This window comes from Lepidothrix coronata, unplaced genomic scaffold (assembly GCF_001604755.1).
Source record: "Lepidothrix coronata isolate B3197 unplaced genomic scaffold, Lepidothrix_coronata-1.0 Scaffold204, whole genome shotgun sequence".
Lineage (NCBI taxonomy): Eukaryota > Metazoa > Chordata > Aves > Passeriformes > Pipridae > Lepidothrix > Lepidothrix coronata.
Window position 1 is genome coordinate 1,322,096 of NW_016690384.1, and position 21,388 is coordinate 1,343,483.

At 47.3% G+C, this 21,388-nt stretch overlaps 1 protein-coding gene across 1 annotated transcript in view; it reads left to right on the forward strand.

Moving 5' to 3' along the window:
- PRKG1 (protein kinase, cGMP-dependent, type I) overlaps positions 1 to 21,388 on the forward strand; it is a 367,703-nt gene that overhangs the window by 192,970 nt on the left and 153,345 nt on the right. The gene's annotated exons all lie outside the window — the stretch shown is intronic.

Sequence of the window (21,388 nt, forward strand, 5' to 3'; positions counted from 1 at the left end):
ACAGGGTTGACGAGCTCCATCTGCCCGGGGGGCTGGGAATCGAACCCGGGTCGCAGCGGTGAGAGTCCTGCACCCTAACCACTAGACCACTAGAGGCCCCAAACCTGAAATAGTGCAAGGCAAAATCCAGCATGTTCCCCAAATCCAAGGCAAAATCCAGCATTTCTCTCAAATCCAAGGCAAAATCCAGCATTTCTCTCAAATCCAAGGCAAAATCCAGCATTTCCCTCAACTCTGAAAAATCAGGAACTAAGACAAAGGAGCAGCTTTTTGGAGTCAGTGCTGGTACAAATCCAGCTAAATTAAATTTACCTTTAGTCTTTTCAGGGCTTAATGTATCCCAGGAAAGATTGTGACTGATCCTGAACCTTTGGAAATTCCTTCCTTTCGGTGCAGGATGTCAGTGAGTCAGGTTAGGTTGGGATCCCAGAATCCCAGAGTGGTTTGGGTGGGAAGGGACCTTAAAGCTCATCCCATTCCAACCCCAACACCTTCCACCAGGTCAGGTTGCTCCAAGGCCTGTCCAGGTTTGGAATTTTGGTGTTTGGCTCCATGAGGGATTAAAGGGATCAGACCATCAGAGAAGAACGAGGGGAAGGGTTTGGTGTCAATCCCTCCTAAACAGAATTGAGATGCAGACACAGGATGGGAGAAAAGGGGGGACACTGATTGAAAAATAGAATATAGAGGATAAAAGAGAAGGGAAGGGAAGAATAGAAAAATAGAATATATAGAAGAGAATAGAAAAATAGAATATATAGAATAGAATAGAATAGAATAGAATAGAAAAATATAGTATAATATAATAGAATAGAAAAACAGAATATATGGAATAGAAGAGAAAAATAGAATATATAGAATAGAAGAGAATAGAATAGAATAGAACAGAATAGAATAGAATAGAATAGAAAAATATATAGAATAGAATAGAATAGAAAAATAGAATGCAGAGAAGAGAAAAATAGAATATATAGAATAGAATAGAAAAATAGAATATATAGAACAGAATAGAAAAATAGAATATATAGAACGAAATAGAAAAATAGAATATATAGAACAAAATGGAATAGAAAAACAGAATATATAGAATAGTATAGAATATGTTTAACAAGGTTTAAAACTTCGTTCATGCAGCTCTGGTCATACCTTCCCCTGCAGAGTAAGGGAAAGCATAAAAAATTAATTACTTTGTGTTTCTTGATTTAGTGTCCTATTGAACGCAAATTTCTTCTTTTAAATAGGAGCCCTATACAGGTGGTTTTTTATAATTTTTTGGTATTATTTTCTGATCACTGATTCCTGCTGGTCGAGGTTTGAACTGCAGCCCTGAGGTTTGAAAGGGATTTGCTGTGGGTGTTCCAGGACAGAGGCAGGGCATGTGCTCTGATTTAAAGGAGTCTGGGCTGCAATTGGATTACTGCTCCCATCCGAGCTAATAAAATCAGGGAAATTCAGAATTAAAGTCATTAGTGAAATCAGTACATTTGCCTTCCCGGGAAAAGCCCAATTCCTGCAGGAGGATACGAGCCCTGAGCTTTGCTGCTTTGGGGAGCTGCTCAGAATGCCAAGATTTCACTCAAACATATCCATTTTTTCTTTATATACATACATAAACCTATATCTACATGGATCTCTAACTGAAACAGGTGTTTCTGTTTCCAAGGCAGGCTCTGCTGGAAGGTGGGTGGAACTGGGGGATCCAGCCCTGCTGCTCTGTTGTATTTCCCATTTCAGGTCATAAGCACTCAAGCAGGAAAATAATTGGATTTATAGATTACAAACAGGGCCGTGAATTGCCTTTAATATTTCATAATTCAAACCTGAGGGTTCTTGAACTCAGTATTTCCGAGCCGTGGGGAACACTCCGAGGTTGGGAGGGTCACGTGTCTGCCCCTGTGATTAAATCTGGTGCATCTCACACACCAGCCACCAGGAAATATTGGGATTGAACCCCGCCCTTGCCAGGAGGATCAAACCCCTCCTTGCACCCCGGAGGAGGGAGATCCTGAGAATATCCACCTGGTGCCACCCAAACCCCCCTGCAGCTCTCACCCAGCAATTAACCAGCAGTTCATTTGAACCCTGGGGAAGGAAACACTCCCAAGTCTGGGTGGGCAAAGGTGGCTAATTAGTTCTTAATCAATCTGAGCAAAACAGTCCCCTCTGAGCAGAGTTAATTGGGGTCACAGCAGCGTTGAGACCCCACAGGCAGGGACAGCGACCTGGGCAGCCTTTCCCACCTGGAAAACCTGCTGCCAGCCCTCAAGGGGCTTCGGGCAAAGCAGGAAAAAGAGGATTAGGGCCGAGTGGGACTGGATTTGCTGCTCATTACTTACTGCAATGTAACAGAATTCCTGGTTTTGGAAGGAGACACAAGCTTTTAAAGGTTGATCCAGAGTGGAAACCGTGTGCTGTCCTCAGCAAACAGAGAATTGTTCTGGGGTTTAAGTTTTTTCACCTGATTCCGGTCAGTTAAACATTTGCCTGATTTTCGTGCCATCTGAAGTCTCGGGTGCTCTGGGGTTTCTCTCTCTGAAATTCTGTAGGGCTGAAAATCAAGCTCCAGTGTACGGTGGATGTTTAGGGCCTGCAGTTTTGCCTTCAGAAAAAAGCTGAGCACCAGCATTTTCAAGCTCAAAATGAATCCTGTGGACGTGCCCAACGAATTATATTTATTATATTAATAATTCACACTGAAATATAATAATTTATATTAACTAAGAACTTCCCCCCTCAGGCTTCCACTGAATTCCTTGGGGTTGAGGCTGAGCCTCCTCCACCTCAGCTGAGCTCAGCAAGCACTGAGAGCTGTCCAGGACAACACAGGGTTCTACCCTTGGAGTGACCACCTTTCCCAGAGTAAATCCTTTGGATTTACTTATCATGGAATCCCAGAGTGCTTTGGCTTGGAAGGAACCTTAAAGCCCATCTCATCCCACCCCCTGCCATGGGCAGGGACACCTTCCACTATCCCAGGCTGCTCCAACCTGGCCTTGGACACTTCCAGGGATGGGGCAGCCACAGCTTTTGTTCTGGGAATTCCACCTCAGCCTCTCCCCACCCTCCCAGGGAAGAATTCCTTCCCACTATCCCTCTATCCCTGCCCTCTGGCAGTGGGAAGCTGTTCCCTGTGTCCTGTCCCTCCAGACCCTTGTAAACCATCTCTCTCTGTGTTTCCTGTCAGCTCCTTCAGGTCCTGGAAGGGCACAATTCGGTCACCCCGGAGCCATCAGAGAAAAATCCTTCACATAAATCAATGTTGCACTATTCAAACAGACATTACAGGAAAAATGTGGGTTTTTTAGACCACTGTTGCAGAATTTATTCAGCTCTGAGGAAGGCAGGGCAGGGTAGGTTTGTTTTTCACGAATAGAGAAGTGGGGATTGCTTTGGAATATCCATCAGTGCTTTCTGGGGATGTGCAGACCAGCAGATTTCTTCCAGGTTGGACAGGCTTGGAGCACCCTGGGCTAGTGGGAGGTGTCCCTGCCCATGGCAGGGGGTGGCACTGGATGAGCTTTGAGGTCCCTTCCAACCCAAACCAGTCTGGGATTCTGGGATTTGCTGAGCCGTGCCCGTGTTTTGCCTCGAGTAAGAACAACCTCAACAGGTTCCCAGGCAGGGAATACCCAAGATATTTGTGTGCTAATAATGAAGAATAAACAAGCTATTGGAAGGCTGAGTGTGTAATCAACGTTATGACTTAATTATGCCACAGAGGCTTGCGGAGCTCATCTGCATTCCCGGGAAACTGATGGAGGGGGATGCAGCTTCTCCAGGAGAGGGGAGGAGAGGAAGGGCTGATGTGAGGATTACAGAGGTACACACTTCCCAGCTACAAGAGTGTGAGATGTTTGGAGAATAATCACAGAATCTTAGACTGCTTTGGGTTGGAAAGGACCTTAAACTCACCCCATCCCACCCCCTGCCATGGGCAGGGACACCTTCCACACTTTCCCAGGTTAGTCCAGCCTGAGCTGTTCCTTAGTTGAGGAAGGGAGAAGGGAACAGTAATTCTTCCCTGTGCATTAAATGCTTAAAATGTGGGATTGGCTCCCACCCTTGGACATTCAGGAACCAAAGCACCACTTAAACAAACCAATGGGACCTTGGCTTCTTCCCTAATGACCCCTGGAGACTAAGTCCAGCCTGAAGCCATTACACAGATTTTAACATTTCCTTCCAGGCTTTCCAAAGAGCCCAGCCAGGTTTTGGGAGTGGATTTAAGTGCTGTAAGCAGAGTGTAGCAGTGTGGAGATGGCTCCTGCTCCTGATCAGTGTGATTAAGTGGGGAGAGGTCCTGTTTGGAGCACAAACCACAGCTGATGAGGAGCTGTCAGAGGGCAGGAGAAGGTGGTGGTGCGTTAGAAGGGAGCCAAAGAAGCCCCACGGGTTTGTCTTCTCCTTCCAGCCCACTGCTCCTAGCTGGCATATCTGGAAAAAAGGGTTATGAAATGCTTTCCAAAGAAAGAGAGTGACAAAAAATGCAAATAAAACCTAGGCTGGAATTATCTGCCAGCCTTGTCACCTCTGTCTTGTTCATAAGTGCTCTGTGGGTGTCGTTCAGTTCAACACATCACCATCACCTGGCTCCTTAGGGAAGCATGAATTAATAAATGAGGGATAAAATAGAGTCTTACAGGTGGCAAAACAGTTCTGCTCTGGTGTTTTAGGCTTTGTTTGCATCCTAAAAGAGTGTTATTTGTTGTCAGTGTTCGTGAAGGACCTTCCAGGGATCTCAGGTACCAGCCCCTCCAGTGAGGGATTTCTGTGGGACAGCCTGGCTGGGTGTGTTTTGAGTCCTGGCACTAAGCACTGCAGGACTTCCAGATTTCAGGCTTGATTACACCTGACAGAGTTTGATGCCAGTCCAAAACCAGACTCAGTTCCTGGCCAGAATGAGACATTTCAGACCTTGCAGTGACTGAGTGATTTTTGGTTGATTCCAACATTAGGTCATCAAATGCTCCACTGGTGAAAAGCAGAGACATGACCCCAGAGTCCACATCCATCCCTTTAACAAGCTTTGCAAGTTTGGCTGGATTCAAATCAGCTCAGGAGGAACCAGTTTAGCTGCTGACAACGGAGCTCCAGGTGAATTTGTGTGAGTTTAGCTCTTTTAGCTCTTGTGCCACTCGTAGCACCTTCATCACCCACAGCCCATGGAACTGCTTTTTCCCCTTCATCTTGGCTCCTTGTGCTGCCAAAGGGAAGGGAGAGAAGGCACTGAGATGTTTGACAGCCCTTCAGTTTGACAGCAGTTCTGGTTCCTACGTGCCCATCACAATCCCTGTCCTTTCACATCTGTTGGCTGGGGTTCTGCCTCTGATTTTCTTGTGGGAATTTTGACATCCTCACTCAGCTGCTTGAATAATAACCCACAAATTGGAGCCTCCAGGTTTGTGGACAGGAATTTTGGCTGTGATAGAGCTGTGGATGGTGCATCCTGCAAGTGTCCAAGGCCAGGTTGGACGGGACTTGGAGCAACCTGGGCTGGTGGAAGGTGTCCCTGCCCATGGCAGGGGGTGGGACAACATGACCATTAAGGTCCCTTCCAATCCAAACTGTTCTATGACTGGATGATTCTATTCCTGTCACTGTATCTTGACAAGAAATGGCTCTTTCTTGAGGAAAAACTCGTTTCCTTTGGTACAAGATTTAGAGGTTAAAAATCTAAGTGCCTTCAGCTGGCACAGAAGAGTTTCTGGAGTTGAATATCAGTGAACTTATGTGAAAATCCTACTCTTGGAACTGGCTGGAATATAAAAGCCACTAACCCAGCTTTTTAAAAGTCCTTTTGCTTGACATTCCCGATGCCTTTGTGCTGTATTTCAAAGTGGAGACCCCTTGAGAGGTGGAACGGAGACACTGAACCCCTGCACTGAGGGAGAAATCCTTCCCTGGGAGGGTGGGAGGCCCTGGTGAGGGTGCCCAGAGAAGCCATTCCCTGTGTCCTGTCCCCCCATCCCTTGTCCCAGGTCTCTCCAGCTCTCCTGGAGCCCCTTTAGGCCCTGGAAGGGCATTTATTTCTTCACTCCTCCTGGTCAGGGGTGGAGCTTAGAAGAGAGGATATGTTGACTCCCAGTGGCTCCAGTGCAGTTCAGAGAGATCTCTGGGGGCTCAAAGAGCCTGGAATGAAGATTTAATCAATGTATCCCGGTTTTCTTGCATTGTGTGGAAGTGTCCCATCAGTAGAGAGTTCTCTGGGGGGGGAAAGCTCTTCCTGGTGAGCTGGTGTAGAGCACAGCTGGAGGTGGGGGGGTAAAACCTGTGAAGACTTCCTGCTTTTTTTTTATTGCCAGGTGCTTGTAAGAGGTTCCCTGGAAGTTTTCAGTCCTTTGAGATGGGTTTTATAGTTTCCCTTAAATCTGAGCTGGGAGCACCAGGGCAGGTTTCCCCTGGGGCTGCTGATCCCTCGTGAGCACTGAGCTTTTCTCAGGTACCTGATGTGTGTCCTTATTCCTTCTCAGAGTCACTCACCTCTGAGGACAGCTGGGCTGAGAATTTCTTAGTTTGGGCTTCACACCAGTATTTTCCTGCCTTTTCCAAAGAAAAGCCCTGCCCTTTGTGCTGGCAGGTGGCAAACCAGCAGGAGCTGAGTGGCCCCTTCGGCCTCTTTGGCTGGGTCAGAGTTTTGGGGGGGGTTTGCACCCAAAGCCCAGGTTTTTAGTGCAGGGATGGTTCTTTTTGGGAGCCCTTCACCATTCATCACTTGTTAGTTGCTTGCCTGTGGTGGGCAGTGGTAATTTAGTTTCCCAGCCTTCCCTGTCCTCTGTGGCTCAGGATTTACACCCAGGGCTGCACAAACACAGCTCTGGTGAAATCCTTTCCCCCCAGGGACAGTGATTTTCCTAAGCCTGGATATTTTGTGCAGTGGAAGCCACAGTGCCAGTGACCTCAGGAACCCCAGCTGGGAGCTGTAGCTGATCCTACAAGGTAAAAACAGTGTCTCCAAAGGATATTTTCTGGGTGCAGCTGTGAGTGGAGAGGGATGTCCCTAATCCTCCTCTCCTCCCCTTTTCTGTGCTCCTCCCTGCTCTCCTTTAGTCTCCTGGCCACGTGGCTGGGATTGGATTGAAGGGAGGGACCCCAGCAGGGTTTTACAGTGTCACAGCAGGATTTTCTTCCAGGTTCCCTGTTTCTTTTCCCAGTCCCTTTGTCTCTTTGGCCACAGCTGAACTCCAGGCTGGGGATTTAAGAGCCCATTGCGTGGTGGCTCCTGCACAGCCATAACACCCTTGTGTTGGCAATGTCAGCTTTCCCCTCCTGCATCCTTTTGCATCCTAATCCAGCCCAGTTCTGTGTCTGGAATACACACAGTTCAACAGCAGCTCCTCTTCCCTTCTACCTCCAGCAAGTCTTATGTGATCATTGAACTTCATCCCCTTTTCCTTCGCTCTCACCTTCCCCTTCTTTCTCAGGGCACCTTGGACAGCAGGAATTCCCTTACACATTCCCAGATTCTTGTGCTCTTTGTGTCTTTAACCCTCCTGAGTTTCTCTAGGAGTCTTTATTAAGAGACCATGTCCAAAACTCCCTTGAAATTCCCATTACAACGAGGTCAGACCTTCCACAGGTGGTGTTTTGGGAACCTGACACCCTGTTCCTACCCTGAGGAGGAGCTCTATGACTCCTCTTTCCTATTCCTGCCACACCAGGGGGTCATTTGGACTGATTTGGCTGGGACTGGAAATCAGACTGAGCAGAGCAGTTCTCCTGAAGCCTCTGGGAGCTGTTTCCAAAGCTGTGCTGCATTTCCCACCCCTTATTATGCCTTCATTGCCAAGGGAGGGGCTGTGTGCTGGAAAGATCCAGTGAACAGCCACAGCAGAGTGTTCCTGGGCATTAGAGGCACCTCCAGGCAGTCCCTTACCCACCTGTTTGCTGTAAATCCTTTCTGCTCCCCCTTTTCCATGTCTCCTGGTTGTAGGAGGTCAGGGAGCTCCCGGACCCTGATCCAGCTTTTCTGCCCTGACTTCATCTCCTTTCCATCCTTCCTGTAAAACTTGGCATCATGGACCCTGCAGGTTCTCCAGAAACCTCTGGTGGGTCTGGAAAAGGCTTCACTTCCAACCTCCCTCCTGGTGCTCCTCAGGAGTCTCCGGTGGGTCCCACCCGGTGGGTTTGGGTTCCTCCTGCCTCAGTCTGGGCTCCCTCTGTTTTTCCCTCATCCAGGTGCAATCACCACTTTTAAAAGTTATGGTTTTTCCTCCTCCCACCTTCCTGCACTTTGCTGTTCAACCCTTGCAGTGTTTTGTTGCTCCATTTAGAGCCCTTTTGGGGATGGCTGGGATGTATTTCCTGCAAAACTCTCAGGGATGCGACAAGACAGTTTTTATGCCACCACTAACTTTTATTTTCCCTTTGCCTGCTCTTTTTCATGTCCTTTGAACGAGTTTGCCCATTTCTGTGTTATTTTTTTCTACCTCTTGAGGCTGTAGTGGCAGGTTTGAGTTTGCATTTTCACGGGGACACTAAATTGGGTGGCTTTGCAGCAGAAACCTTTGAAAGCAAACCTTCTGGTGCACAAGGATGAGGCATCAATATCATCCAGCCAGTTTTGGCCAAAAAAGGATCCAACTGAGTTCATCCAGTAATTCCAACCTGGCCCTTTCCCATGTGTCTTTCCTGTGCCACAAAGGTTTTTCCAAGGAATTTCGAAATCTCCCTGTTGTAGGAATCTTTCCAATGAAATCTTATTTTTTTGGGCACTGTGGTGGCTATTTCAGGGAAATCCTGACCTGCTGGTTGGTGTTCCATGGGGAGACATGGCTGGAGAAGGAGCCCAGCTGCAGTTTGTGTCCTCAAGGGTCACTTTATAGCTCTTGGTCAGTGTGATTGCAGAAATGTGTCGAGCTCTGAGGCTTGGGGAGAAGATTTGGCTTTTTTCTTGGCACAGGAATAACTGAGGCTGCCTTGGCTCTACGGTGCCATTGTCTGCTTTGCTTCCTGCCAAATAACATCTTCCACCATTTTTATGGAAGAGAAAGTGGGGGGAAAACATTCAAGATCAGAATGAAGAGCAACACTGGAATTCCTGCTGGAATTCGTGCTGATGATCCATGTTTAATCAGCCTGGAAGCTCATCTCTGAAGAACACAAAATACACATTTGGCAAAGATTCCAAGCCATAAAGATGAACATTAGGGATTAAATTCTCCCTGGCCAAAATCCCTGAGGCCCAGGATGGACCTGCCTTACCCATGGCAACAGAGGCATGGGAAGGAATAACTGTGGAAAAAACACTTGTTTGTTCCATGTCTGGTCTCAGTGTGATCTCATTCTGCATTTCAGGGCTTGCAGAGAACACTTTATTTCTCATTAAAAGCCTAATTCTGGGTCATTTCCATATCAGGATCTGGCCCACAGGCCAAATGAATGGGATATGTGGAATCAGGGAGAGCTTCAAACACATAAATAATGCTGCTGGAATCTGCTTATATGCTCTTTTTTATGTCTATATATCTATATATTCACTTATGTGCTGCTTTGGAGCTTGTCCAGCACATTCTGTGTCTCATAGAATCAAAATCTGGGGACACAGGGATGGTAAAATTCCCTGAACCAGAAGAAATAAGTGCTTGAAACGTGGCCTTTGCTCGAGGTTCAGTGTGTGTGGAGAGGCAGCTTTTGGTGTTGGTGTAGAAAACAGGAGGTGTGATGTCTTCTCTCTGTTTAATTAGAACTCCAAGTTCCTGTTCATTAGGGAAGAAATAAATCCTGGAATCACTGAGGTTGGAAAAGCCCTCCAAGGTCACCGAGTCCCCCCTGTGCCCGATGCCCACCTTGTCCCCAGCCCAGAGCACTGAGTGCCACGGCCAGGCCTTCCTGGGACACCTCCAGGGATGGGCACTCCAAACCTCCCTGGGCAGCCCCTGCCAAGGCCTGACCACCCTTTCCAGCAACAAATTCCTCCTCCTGGCCAACCTGAGCCTCCCCTGGCACAGCTGGAGGCCGTTCCCTCTCCTCCTGTCCCTTGTTCCCTGGGAGCAGAGCCCGACCCCCCCCCGGCTCCCCCCTCCTGTCAGGGACTTGCAGAGCCAGAAGGTCCCCCCTGAGCCTCCTTTTCTCCAGGCTGAGCCCCCCCAGCTCCCTCAGCTGCTCCTGCTGCTCCAGCCCCTTCCCCAGCTCCGTTCCCTTCCCTGCACACGCTCCAGCCCCTCCGGATCTGTCTTGAAGTGTTCCCTGGAATTGCTCCAGCCTGCTTGGCTGTATGGGCTGAACTGCTTGGGTGGTTGAAGGGAGCTGTAAAGTGCCTTCCCTGTGGATCAGGAGAGTAGATCCTCCTTTAGTGTCCATCTTCTCCCTCTTCCATCTCCCATCCTGAAGTCAGGGCAGATGCAGAAGCACCAGTGCCATGTGCTGAAGTTCACAGGCAAGGCCAGGTTGGACAGGGTTTGGAGCAACCTGGGCTAGTGGGAGGTGTTCCTGCCCATGGCAGGGGGTGGAATGGGATGAGCTTTAAGGTCCCTTCCCAATCAAACCATTCTGGGATTCCATGATCACATCTGCCTTGGTCTCTCCTAACTCTGCCTGTCTCAAGTTTACCTGAAGTTGTCCTGAGGTTTATCCAAGTTTCTTTCACTTATCCTAAGGTTTATCCAAGTCTGGTTCTCCCTGTGCTGACCATCTTCTCCTTTGCCCTGCTCCTTCACATCTCTCCTTACCAAGTGCAAACAACCAAATCCAGCTTTAATCCCTGTTTTAAACCTCTCTTCTTGTTGGCTCCACTCTTTTTGCCCTGACAGCTGAGCTCACTGCTGGCTCTCAAGACTAAAAAAAAGAAAAGAAATTCTGACCAGCAGCACTGGCAGGGAGTTCCCTCCCAAATCCCAAGTGTTCTGTGAATTATGGAAACTTGCTGCTGGCTGGGGGCTGGAGACATTTTAAAATAATTCATAAGTGTTATTATAGGAAGGAAAAAAGCTTGTTAATTCTCTATTTCCAACGTGATTTGTGAGCACTGAAGGGCTCCGTTGCAGCCCAGCCAGCAGCTGCCACACTTACCGTAAGTTGGAAGCATTTTTCATCCAAGTCAGAACGATCTGGAGATGCTTCTGCAGGTCAGGAAGGGATTTTGATTTGCTGTGTGCATTAATCAACAGCCAGAGTAGCTGTGTGGCCTTTAACAACTCCTATAAACACCTGGGAATCTCTTGTATTCCCAAGTGTCCCTTGCAGCAGGTACTGAGAACCCCCGAGTCTGTCTCAGGGAATCCAGGGTGGGATTTCCTTTCTGGAGGATGTATTTCATGGCTTGGAGAAAATGGCTTCTCGTGGATCCCATTAAAGACAAGGAAAATGAACCCCCAGTTCTGCCACCTCTGGGGGTGCTTCCAAGATTTGGAGGCTCAGGACAGGGGTGGGGAGGGAATGGTGGTGGGAGGAGAAGCTGGTGGTGATCCCAGAGCTGTGTGGATGTCACAAGCCCTTCCCCTGGAGGACCTGGCAGCTGTCCAGGCTGGTTTTAAGGATTTAATCTTTGGCTTTTTTTTTTTTTCTGTGATCGGCAAACTGAGGAGAGGGAGAAGGGATTTCCTGGAGAGGAGCTTCCTGCTGGTTGCTCCCAGTTATCCTCACACAGCTGGATTTGGAGCCAGCTGTCTCTTTTGCCCTGAACCAACAAACAACCAGTGCATGGGGCTAAGTTTTGATCTTCTTTGACCTCTTTTACCCACAGGGATACAGCTTTGCCAGTGGGTTGTGCTCCCAGCACAGCTTTGCTTGGAGGTGCTGCCTCCCAATCCCTGCAGTATTGGAGGCAGCCAGGGATGCATGGGGTGATCCCCATGGGAATAACCAAATGTCAGCCAGCATCAGAGGAAGGGGGATCCAATCCCTGTTATCTGCACACTCACCAGGAAGTCTGGACACAGAGAGGGAATAATCCCTGGGAAAGACATTTTAAATGTGACCAGCAGTGCCAGGTTGGAAGGAGCTTTGGTTCCTCACAGTGTGGATGGGCAGGGCTGGATTAATTCTTCCCAAATCCAGTTTTTCTGAGGGAAGCTGAGCCTGCAGTCCCTGCTTTGGCTGGAATTCTGAGTTTATCAAGGAGGCAGCGATGGGAGTGAATAAGAGGGAATACAGACTCTGGAATGGGGTTGCTGGTTGAAGTCAACCTGCTGTCAGAACAGACACAGGGAGAAGGAGATGGGGAGAGGGAATGTTCTGGAACGAAATATTCCTGTGCCTTTGCCAGGAGAAGGGAAGCTGCACTTACCCTTCCTGCTCCTGTGGGCACTGCACCGGGGTTTGCTGTGGAATTCCTGGAGCTGGGAAAAGCCCACCAGGATTTCCGTGGGGTGTGAGCCCTGGGGAAAGCTGTAGCATCCCAGGAGCTTCTCCCTGCTGGGTGTGGGGTTTTTACCACTGGAGCCCTGCCACCAGCACGAGGGAGGGGGAGCATCCCAGTTCCCTGCCTGGCTCCAGGAACCCCCAGCAGCACATCCCTGATATGGGGATGATGACCAGGAAGAGAGCAGATGATCAGAGCCTGGAGGGACCCAACAGGAAAGATGGAGAGGGACTTGGGACAAGGGATGGAGAGACAGGACAAGGGGGAATGGCTTCAAACTGGAAGAGAGCAGGTTCAGATTGGATATAGGGGAGAAACTCTTGGCTGTGAGGGTGGTAAGGCCCTGGCACAGGGTGCCCAGAGAAGCTGTGGCTGTCCCTGGATCCCTGGAAGTGTCCAAGGCCAGGTTGGAGCAACCTGGGAGGTGTTCCAGATGAAAGATGCCTTCCAACCCAAACCATCCAGGGATTCAGTGACGACCTTGTTGCCCCTGATATCTCCACCTCCTGTGGGATGGGGTCTTGTTTGGGTTTGGAATTTGTTTGACAGGTGAAGCCCCCCCAAAATGCAGCTTTTCCAGAGGGCAGAGACACATCCCCCTGGATTGTGGGGGTGGATGTGGCAGGCAGAGCATCCATCCAGCCCCTGCTCTGCCCCCTGCTCTGGGCCATTTCAGACAGCAAATCCATCAGGACAGACCTTCAATACCCAGGTAACACCCCAGGGCTCCCACAGGGTGGGACAAGTTTCCATCCAGCTCTTGCTGGAAATAGGTAATGAGAGGGAAAAAGCTGGGCATGGGTTATTTAACCATTGTGTGGGAAATGCTGCTCTTGGGAAATAAGGGAATAGCTTAAAAATGGGGAATTACTGTAAAGTTTAGTGAGGAAACTGCCTCTTTTTAATCACAGAGAGAGGTTTTTTTGTGTTGTTGGGGTTTTTAGCTGGTTAATATTCCTAGTGCTCCACCAAGGCAGAGCTTAACTGTTCTGGATTTCTCACAATATTGCTGTTCGAGCTCACAGCTGAAGGTTTGGCTTTATTTGCAGATGGCAGCAATGGGGGGATTTTGTATTATATTGAATTTTAGGACTATGTGCAGCATTTTGCTGAAAATGTGCAGTTGAATGTGGTGCAAAGGAACAACATCTTCACTTCTGCTGCTGGGCTTGGTCAAGTATGTGCTGACTGAAGTTTGTTGGAGAATGGTTTGGGCTGGAAGGGACCTTGAAGGCCATCCAGTCCCACCCCCTGCCATGGGCAGGGACACCTCCCACTATCCCAGGTTGCTCCAACCTGGCCTTGGACACTTCCAGGGATCCAGGGACAGCCACAGCTTCTCTGGGCAACCTGTGCCAGGGCCTCCCCACCCTCACAGGGAACAATTCCTTCCCAATATCCCATCTAACCCTGTTTTTTGGGTCAGAAACCTGAGTGAATTTTGATTTAAATGGAGAAAAAGCATTTTTTTTCCTCTGCTACCAACCTCCCAGAGCGTGAATTAAGGTCTGATACAGAAAAATAACCTTTAAGGCTTGTAGAGAAAAGAGAGAGAAGGCCAAGGGTAAAGGTGGTACTAAGACTTTGAATAGCTGGCTTTGGCAGAAGAGTGTTTTCCCTGCAGCCTCTGTCCCTTTTCCTCAAGGCCTTTTCCATGGGGAAACAAATATCCCAGCTGGAAAAGGGGAGCCCCTTCCTGGAGCCTCTGGGGCAAAGGCTGTGCCCTGGCTTTGCTTTTCTCTCAGGGGTGTGCAAATATTGGGATTATTTCCCTTTTTTTTGTGTCCTGTCACTGCTGCAGAGGGGATTGTGGGGTTCAGCTCTCACCAGTCTTTCAGTTCCACAATGATTGATTTCACTGCTGTGCTTTATATATTTTATATACATATATATAAACCCTTCATCAGTTCACTGCTAATTCCACTCCTTACACCCTGTAAAAAAGAGATTCTCCCTGTTGCTTCACACACACCCAGCTGCAGTTTGGCTTTCCCCTTCTATTCCCGTTTTTTGTGCCATCATTTCAGGGTGCACTTCAGCCTTTCCCTACCCAAAGCCCCAGGGAGCAGCTCGGAGCTTCAGCAGCAAAATGAATTCAAGCCACGCACTTGAACTTGAGGAAAAGAAGTAAAACCATGTGACAAAAGCTCCTGGAAAAGCTACAGGCAGCTCCAAAAACCAGTGGTGTCATCTTCCCTTTGGAAGCTTCTCCTGCTGCTTCTCCTGTTCTGCTTTTTCTTCTGCTTCTTCACTTTCTACTGTTTTTCCTGTTCCTTGTTCTGCTTCTGCTGCTTTTCCTGCTGCTTCTTATTTTCCTTTTCCTGCTGCTTCTGCTGCTTCTGCTTTTTCTGCTCCTTCTTCTACTTCTGCCTTTTCTTCTGCTCCTTCTGTTGCTGCTTCTGGTTCTTTTGATTCTTCTGCTTCGCTCCTGCCTTTTCTTCTTCTCCTGCTGCTTTTTCTTCTGCTTCTGTTTTTTCTGCTCCTGCTTCTGCCTCTTCTCCTTCTGCTGCTTCTCCTGAGTTTCTTCTGCTTCTTCAACCACTGCTTCTTCTTTTTGTATCTTCTTCTTCTCTTCTGCTGCTTTTTCTGCTTCTGCTACTGCTTCTGATTCTTCTGCTCCTTCTCCTTCTGCTTCTTCTCCATCTTCTCTATTCTAAGAGCCACTTTAATTAGCCTTTTCAATCAATAAAAAGCATGTGGCTGGAAAGGTGTCCCTGCTCAATCAGCTGTCCCCACCAAAGGTCTATCTGGCACTTTCCTCCTGGCTGTTACCACGAATTAAAGTGTCCCGTGGTGCAGGATTACAAATGAGAGTGTCTGGCTGGGAAAATGCATTTCCACATGGCCCCCCTGCTGCTCTCTCTGCTCCAATGAGCTGGAAGTTGGCCATGGGAAGTACTTTTGTGGCTTAAATAGTCAGGCAGCACCTGGAGCTGAAAAGAAAAAGCTGTAAAACAACGGTTTGTTTACTTTGGGAACAGCTCTTAAAACAACTCTTGTCCTCCCAAACCCATTCTTGAGAACTCAGAGCTGGAACTTCATTCCTTGGACCTGTGTGATGTTGTGCCTCAGGAAAAAAAGGCAGTTGATGAAGCTGAACTGCTTATTTTGGGTCTTTTAGTATCAAGTTGTGTTGCAGGGCTCAGTGAGAGACAGAGGAAAGGATCTCATCACTCTGTGGAGTTCAAACCACCTTTCCCCCGCTTTTCCATCATTTCTGGTAGCCCTGTGTCCCTAAAGCAGTATTTTCATACACATGGACTGTAAAATCCTCTTTTATTTTCCAATCATCCCTGAAATACTCAGCCCCAGTGCAATTTTCCAGCCAATGGCTCTTTAGGATCCCAACCTCTGGCTTTAATCAGCATTTAACCCTTTACCTCCTAAAAGTAACCAAACCAGCTCCAAACTTGTGCAGATCATCCTAATGATGATCCCCAAGCTCTGGAGCCAGGCTGGGAGAACTGGGGGGGTTCACCTGGAGAAGAGAAGGATCCAGGGAGAGCTGAGAGCCCCTTCCAGGGCCTAAAGGGGCTCCAGGAGAGCTGGAGAGGGACTGGGGACAAGGGATGGAGGGACAGGACACAGGGAATGGTTTCCCACTGCCAGAGGGCAGGGATAGATGGGAGATTGGGAAGAAATTGTTCCCTGGGAGGGTGGGGAGGCCCTGGCACAGGTTGCCCAGAGAAGCTGTGGCTGCCCCTGGATCCCTGGAAGTGTCCAAGGCCAGGTTGGAGCAGCCTGGGCTAGTGGGAGGTGTCCCTGCCCATGGGATGAGCTTCAAGGTCTCTTCCAACCCAAAGCATTCCATGATCCTGTGATTCCATAAGAAACCAAAAGACTTGCAGGTGTTTCCACCTGGGATTTCCATCCACTTTTAGAACCTCTACTGTTTTTGCCCCGATCTCACAAAGTCCCCCCCAGTTCTTCTGGCCTTTCCTTCTTCTCCAGCATCAGAGCAATTCCCCCCTTCCCAAAACCCAGAGCCCTGGGCCTGCCCCACCTGTGTTCCAGGAGCTGGAATTCCAGGCTGGGGACTCTCTCTGAGCTGCCTCACCCCTTTATTAAGTGTCAAAATCCCTCCTTTAATTGGGGATATTAATTTTCCTCAGGGTTTGGGGCTCCTTTGGGCAACGAGCCAGAACTGATGTGTCTCTTTTAAAGGGAATATTTTACTTTCCTCACTCCTCTTTCTTGGTGATGCTTCCGTGCTCTTGCCTTGGGAGCTGATGGGACCCAGGCTGAGAGATTTGGGTTCTTTTCTCCTTTTCCTTCCCCAAATAGTTGGAGACATTTTACCTCAACCCCTCTCTTGTGTTCAGTGCATTAAATCAGTTGTTTGAGCAACTAAATTTGAGGCTTCTGACCTGCATTAAACCCTTGTTGGCTTTCCATTAATCTCACATCACTCTCCATCTGGCTCAAAACAGGACCTGGAAGGAGTTTTTGGGGCTTTCAACTTCTTCTCTCTTAACTATAAGGAACTATTTCAGCTTTCAACGTTCAGGACTGGAATAATTTTGATTTCTGAGGTAGTTTGTGAGCTCGTGCTTGTACAAGGATTAATTAAAAACCCAGAGAAACCTCTGTGTTGCAGGGAGGGAGGAAGAGCAGAACTACATTTATGCAGCCAGGCTGAGTAAGAGGTGACATGGTGAAGGTTATGTAAAATACCAGTGAGCTTGAAAACAGCAGATCAGGACATTAATTAGTGGGGTTTGTAGTACAGGTGTTTTGAAATTCCGAGGAAAATACCTGACCTGACTGAACACTTTCCTAATGCTTAATTAATCCTTGTCACCCCTTCTCATTAAGGCTGAGGAGTTACAAGCCTTCAGAAGAGGATGGAGACATTTTTGGGAGCCAAAAAGACTGGGAGTTATTTTAGATCAAACCAAATGATAATGCATTAGATCAAACAATGTATTAGGTCAAACCAAATAATAATATACGCCCTTAGGGAAACATTTCAATGAATAAAAACACCCAGGGTGAGATTATTCCTGAATAACCCATCAGGAGACATGGAGTTTTCTTTGAAAGCTTGGGTGAAGGTGGATTCTGGGGCAGATTTTGGGTTACTTGGTTCCTGTGGCAAGAAAAGTCCTGGGATGCTCCGTGATGTCTGCTTATTTATTCAGATTATTGTCCTTAGCATGGGCTGAGGGATGTGGTCTGATCTTTTTAATGCTGTTAAATTTTACATCTCTCGTGGAAAGTTGGGATTATCATGGAATTTGGGTTGGGAAGGATCTTTAAGATCATCCAGTGCCACCCCCTGCCATGGGCAGGGACACCTCCCACTAGCCCAGGTTGCTCCAACCTGGCCTTGGACACTTCCAGAGATCCAGGGGCAGCCACAGCTTCTCTGGGCAACCTGTGCCAGGGCCTCCCCACCCTCCCAGGGAACAATTCCTTCCCAATATCCCATCTATCCCAGTGGGAATTTTATTTGTCTCTGCATCTGTCCTTGGTCAAAGTGAAGTTGCTCCTTCTTTGCCCCCTGGGAGGTGACAAAACTCCCCCTGGGGAACGATGGGAAAGGACCTGCTGGAAACTGGGGAGCATCAGGATGGAGAGTCATTGTCACAGTGCTGCTCTTATTAAAAACTAGAGACAGAAACACCTGAGAATAAAGCAATTTGTTCTTGCTCCAGCCATTCCACCCCCAGGGCATCATTCCATGCCTCATCCCAGAACTGCTGGAGCCTCTTCCATGATTCACAGTGTGTTTAGGAGCTGAAACAATTCCATGTGCTCCTTCTGCTTAGTTAAATGTGTTTTTCATCCTCATTTTGGTCGATAAACAGGACGAAACACAAGCAACTGGCAATGGCTCTGCTTCCCCCGGTGGCAGTGGGCACAATAATCCTGCAAAATCACACCCCAGGTGGGAGGATGTTTAAATTTGAGTGGAAATTTTATGTCTTGTCTGTCCAAAAGGCCCTGAGGACATGAAGATGCTGCTGGTTCTTTGCCTGAAGGTGGATAAACAAAGAGTTATTTGAATAAAATGGCCTAAAAGCAAAAGGGAGGTGACGAATTCCGGCTTGGGGGGGGCAAGGGAATAATAAGTTTCAGGTTGGATAATGCTTGAGCTGAGGATGATTCACCCAGTGATCCTTGAAAAAGCTTGGAAAGGCTTCACTGAGCACTAAGTGAAAACTTGGGAAGATGTGAAAAGTTTGCAGGGCCATATGAACCCTGCATTTAATCTGGAAATAATCTGGGCTGGGCACTGCTCTGATTTCAAGGATTTAAGGCATCTTTTAATGTTAAGGGCTTCACCACCTCTCTATATATAGATATATGTGTATATATATATATATATACACACACATATAACATAAATAATACTTACCTGGCTCTTCTGTAAATATTTTCATTTCAACCTTTACATCCCCCCCTTATTTCAGTGCCTTTGCACGTGGTGTAGGAGCAGCTCAGACCTGACCCCAGAGCTGATGACCTTCAGCCACTGGGTCCAAAAGAAGAAAAGAAGCAAAACAGCCAAAACTTTGTCCTTCAGCAGGATGGGACATGATGGCAGGGTTGAAAATTCGGAGAATTAAACCCTGGACAGGTTCAGTAATGAACAGTCCCTATTTATTTAGAGGGGATAGATTTTCACAGGCTGCCCCAGAGAAATGAACAGGAAGAAAACTTCTCTTTGGAAGAACTTGGGTTTGTAAAAGCATTTTGAAATTCATTTCTTTGCTTTAGTCATCGATTTTGATGTGGAGAGGGGTGCCAGGAATTTACTGGAATGGTTGATTGAAATAATTTCCGTCAACTTGGCAGCAGAAATCAAGTCTTAACCACGGCAAACACTTCAGATCTAAACTTTCATGGTAATATCTCCACCCCCAGCCAGTTTTGAGCCGTGAAACCCCGATTCCTTTGCTTGGGCTCTCGCTGCCCTTCCCTGTTTTTCCAGCAGCATTTTGCTTTGTTTTCAGCCCCTGAAGCACATCCCTTTCACTTGGAGGTTCAGAGTCAGGTAAATCTGTTTCTTGAACGTGGAATTCAAGTGTCCTGCAGACTTGCAGAGCATCATCCAGTACCCTCAGCTGGAGAGCTCCTAAAATTGGATACAGAGAGAGAGCTCCCAAGCCTGGGCATCCCTGTCCAATAAAAACAAACCCCAGCTATGGCATTTTAGCATGAAAAAATGTGAAAGAGGCACTAAACTTTAATTGTGGTGTGCCCCCAGTGGAGCTGCTTGGATTGCAGGGTGACATTTGCTGTTGTCGAGGAAGGAAGCTCCCCTCACAGAGAGGCTTGGACACATCTCTTCCCGGGATTTTATTTCTCCTGTTCCTTTGTGGTTGTGGTTCCTGCAGTCAGGGAATAGGATATTCTCAGCAAATCAAGCTTCACAGAAAATCTGAGGTTGGACCAGAAAATCTCTGTGTCACCTCTGTCTGCATCTGCTCTAACTCGGTTCTCCACGGTGGAGATGACTTTGTGTTACACATCCCACAGACACATTTTTCATCTTAGGGCACTCTGAAATATATAACTTTGAAGTCTTTAATAGCATCAAATCTTAGGAAATTCCTTCTGTTCCTCCAGGAACCCTCTAACACATCGACAGAGGGTTTTAAGCACAACAGGAGACGATGCTCACGCTTGATTAAAAGGATCTTCCTGACATTTAAACCTCTGCCCTGATTAGCCATTATTAAAGCAGCTGTTTGTCATTAAGGCAGGACAAATGTGAGTGTAAAGGATGAGGAGTGATTGGAATTAATAGAGAACTGTGTTGTCTGCACTTCACTTTTCCTGAGCTGCCTGGGCCTTGTGATGGAGCTGGTGTGTGCAATCAGGGGGGGTACATATGGATTTATTGAAAGATATAATATGGAATGAAGGATCATGGAATTGCATGCATGATGTCTGTAAAATTATATATGTAAAATAATTCTCAGTGTCTATATGTGTGTTTTTTCACAGACTCATAGAACAGTTTGAGTGGGAAGGGACTTTAAAGCTCATCTTGATCCAGCCCCTTGATCCACACCTTCCACTAGCCCAGGTTGCTCCAAGCCCTGTCTATTGAGCTCATCTAAACATCAACACCCCTTATTTTATGGAATACAGTTAACCCCCCATAAAAATACAGATCCTGTTCATATTAGTTGTCATTTCCACTCAGAAGAGAGGGAAAAACTAAGTTGTGACATAAATCTCCAAATACCAAAGGTCATTATTTCCCTATCAGTTCAATTTTAAAACCAGAAATGCTTCTCAAAAAGAAGTTTCTGCCTCGAAAACAAGAAGAGGCTTTAAAGGATGTGATGCTGTCCCTTAGTTCTGCTGTGCAATTCTAGAAGGAACGGTTGAATTTGCACTTTGAAGGTTTTCCACCCTGCAAATGCAGTTAGGGGAAAAAAAACTCATTATGTGGGAGGTTTGGGAACTTAAGGACCAGCAAATCAAAGCAAATGCTTTGCTCGGATTTTATCAGTGAGAATATTCGTAAATATTTTGCTGAAAGTCTGTTTGCTCGTTGCTCTTTCCTGTAATGAAATGGGGAGAAGGGGATGGAACTTATTGCAATTACTCTCTGAAAAAAAAGAAAAATTGAATTAATGCAAGTGTAGAGGTCCTGAGAGTAGTTCTGTTTAATTAAACTGTTCCTCTAAGGAGAAACTGTTATAAACTGTATATATTCAGGCATTTGTAGTTAATGCAAATATCTCAGATGAAAATCTGGACCATTTCCATGGAAGTCTTGGAATTTAGCGGAGACAAACTGAAGTTGGGAGAAGAAATGTCTCAAAACCTCCCGGACTGGGAGGTGTTTAATTATTAAGGTATAACAGGGCTTGGTTCTGGAAATGTCCCTGTTCTGGAAGTTTCCTTGAAGTCAAGGAAGAATTTCTGATCTCCTTTGGGAGTAGAATGAATCCTTAAATTGATTTTGCTGGATAATGCCCTAAAACCTCCCGAAATCCCGTGGTGTCCCGGGTTAGGACGAACATTCCCCTGTCCCTCGCTCGCCTTCAGCCTTCCCTGATTTCTTCTCATCCCACAGTTGCTTCCAGGCCCCCTTTCCACCCTCTCCCTGCCCCCGAGGCTGTTCCC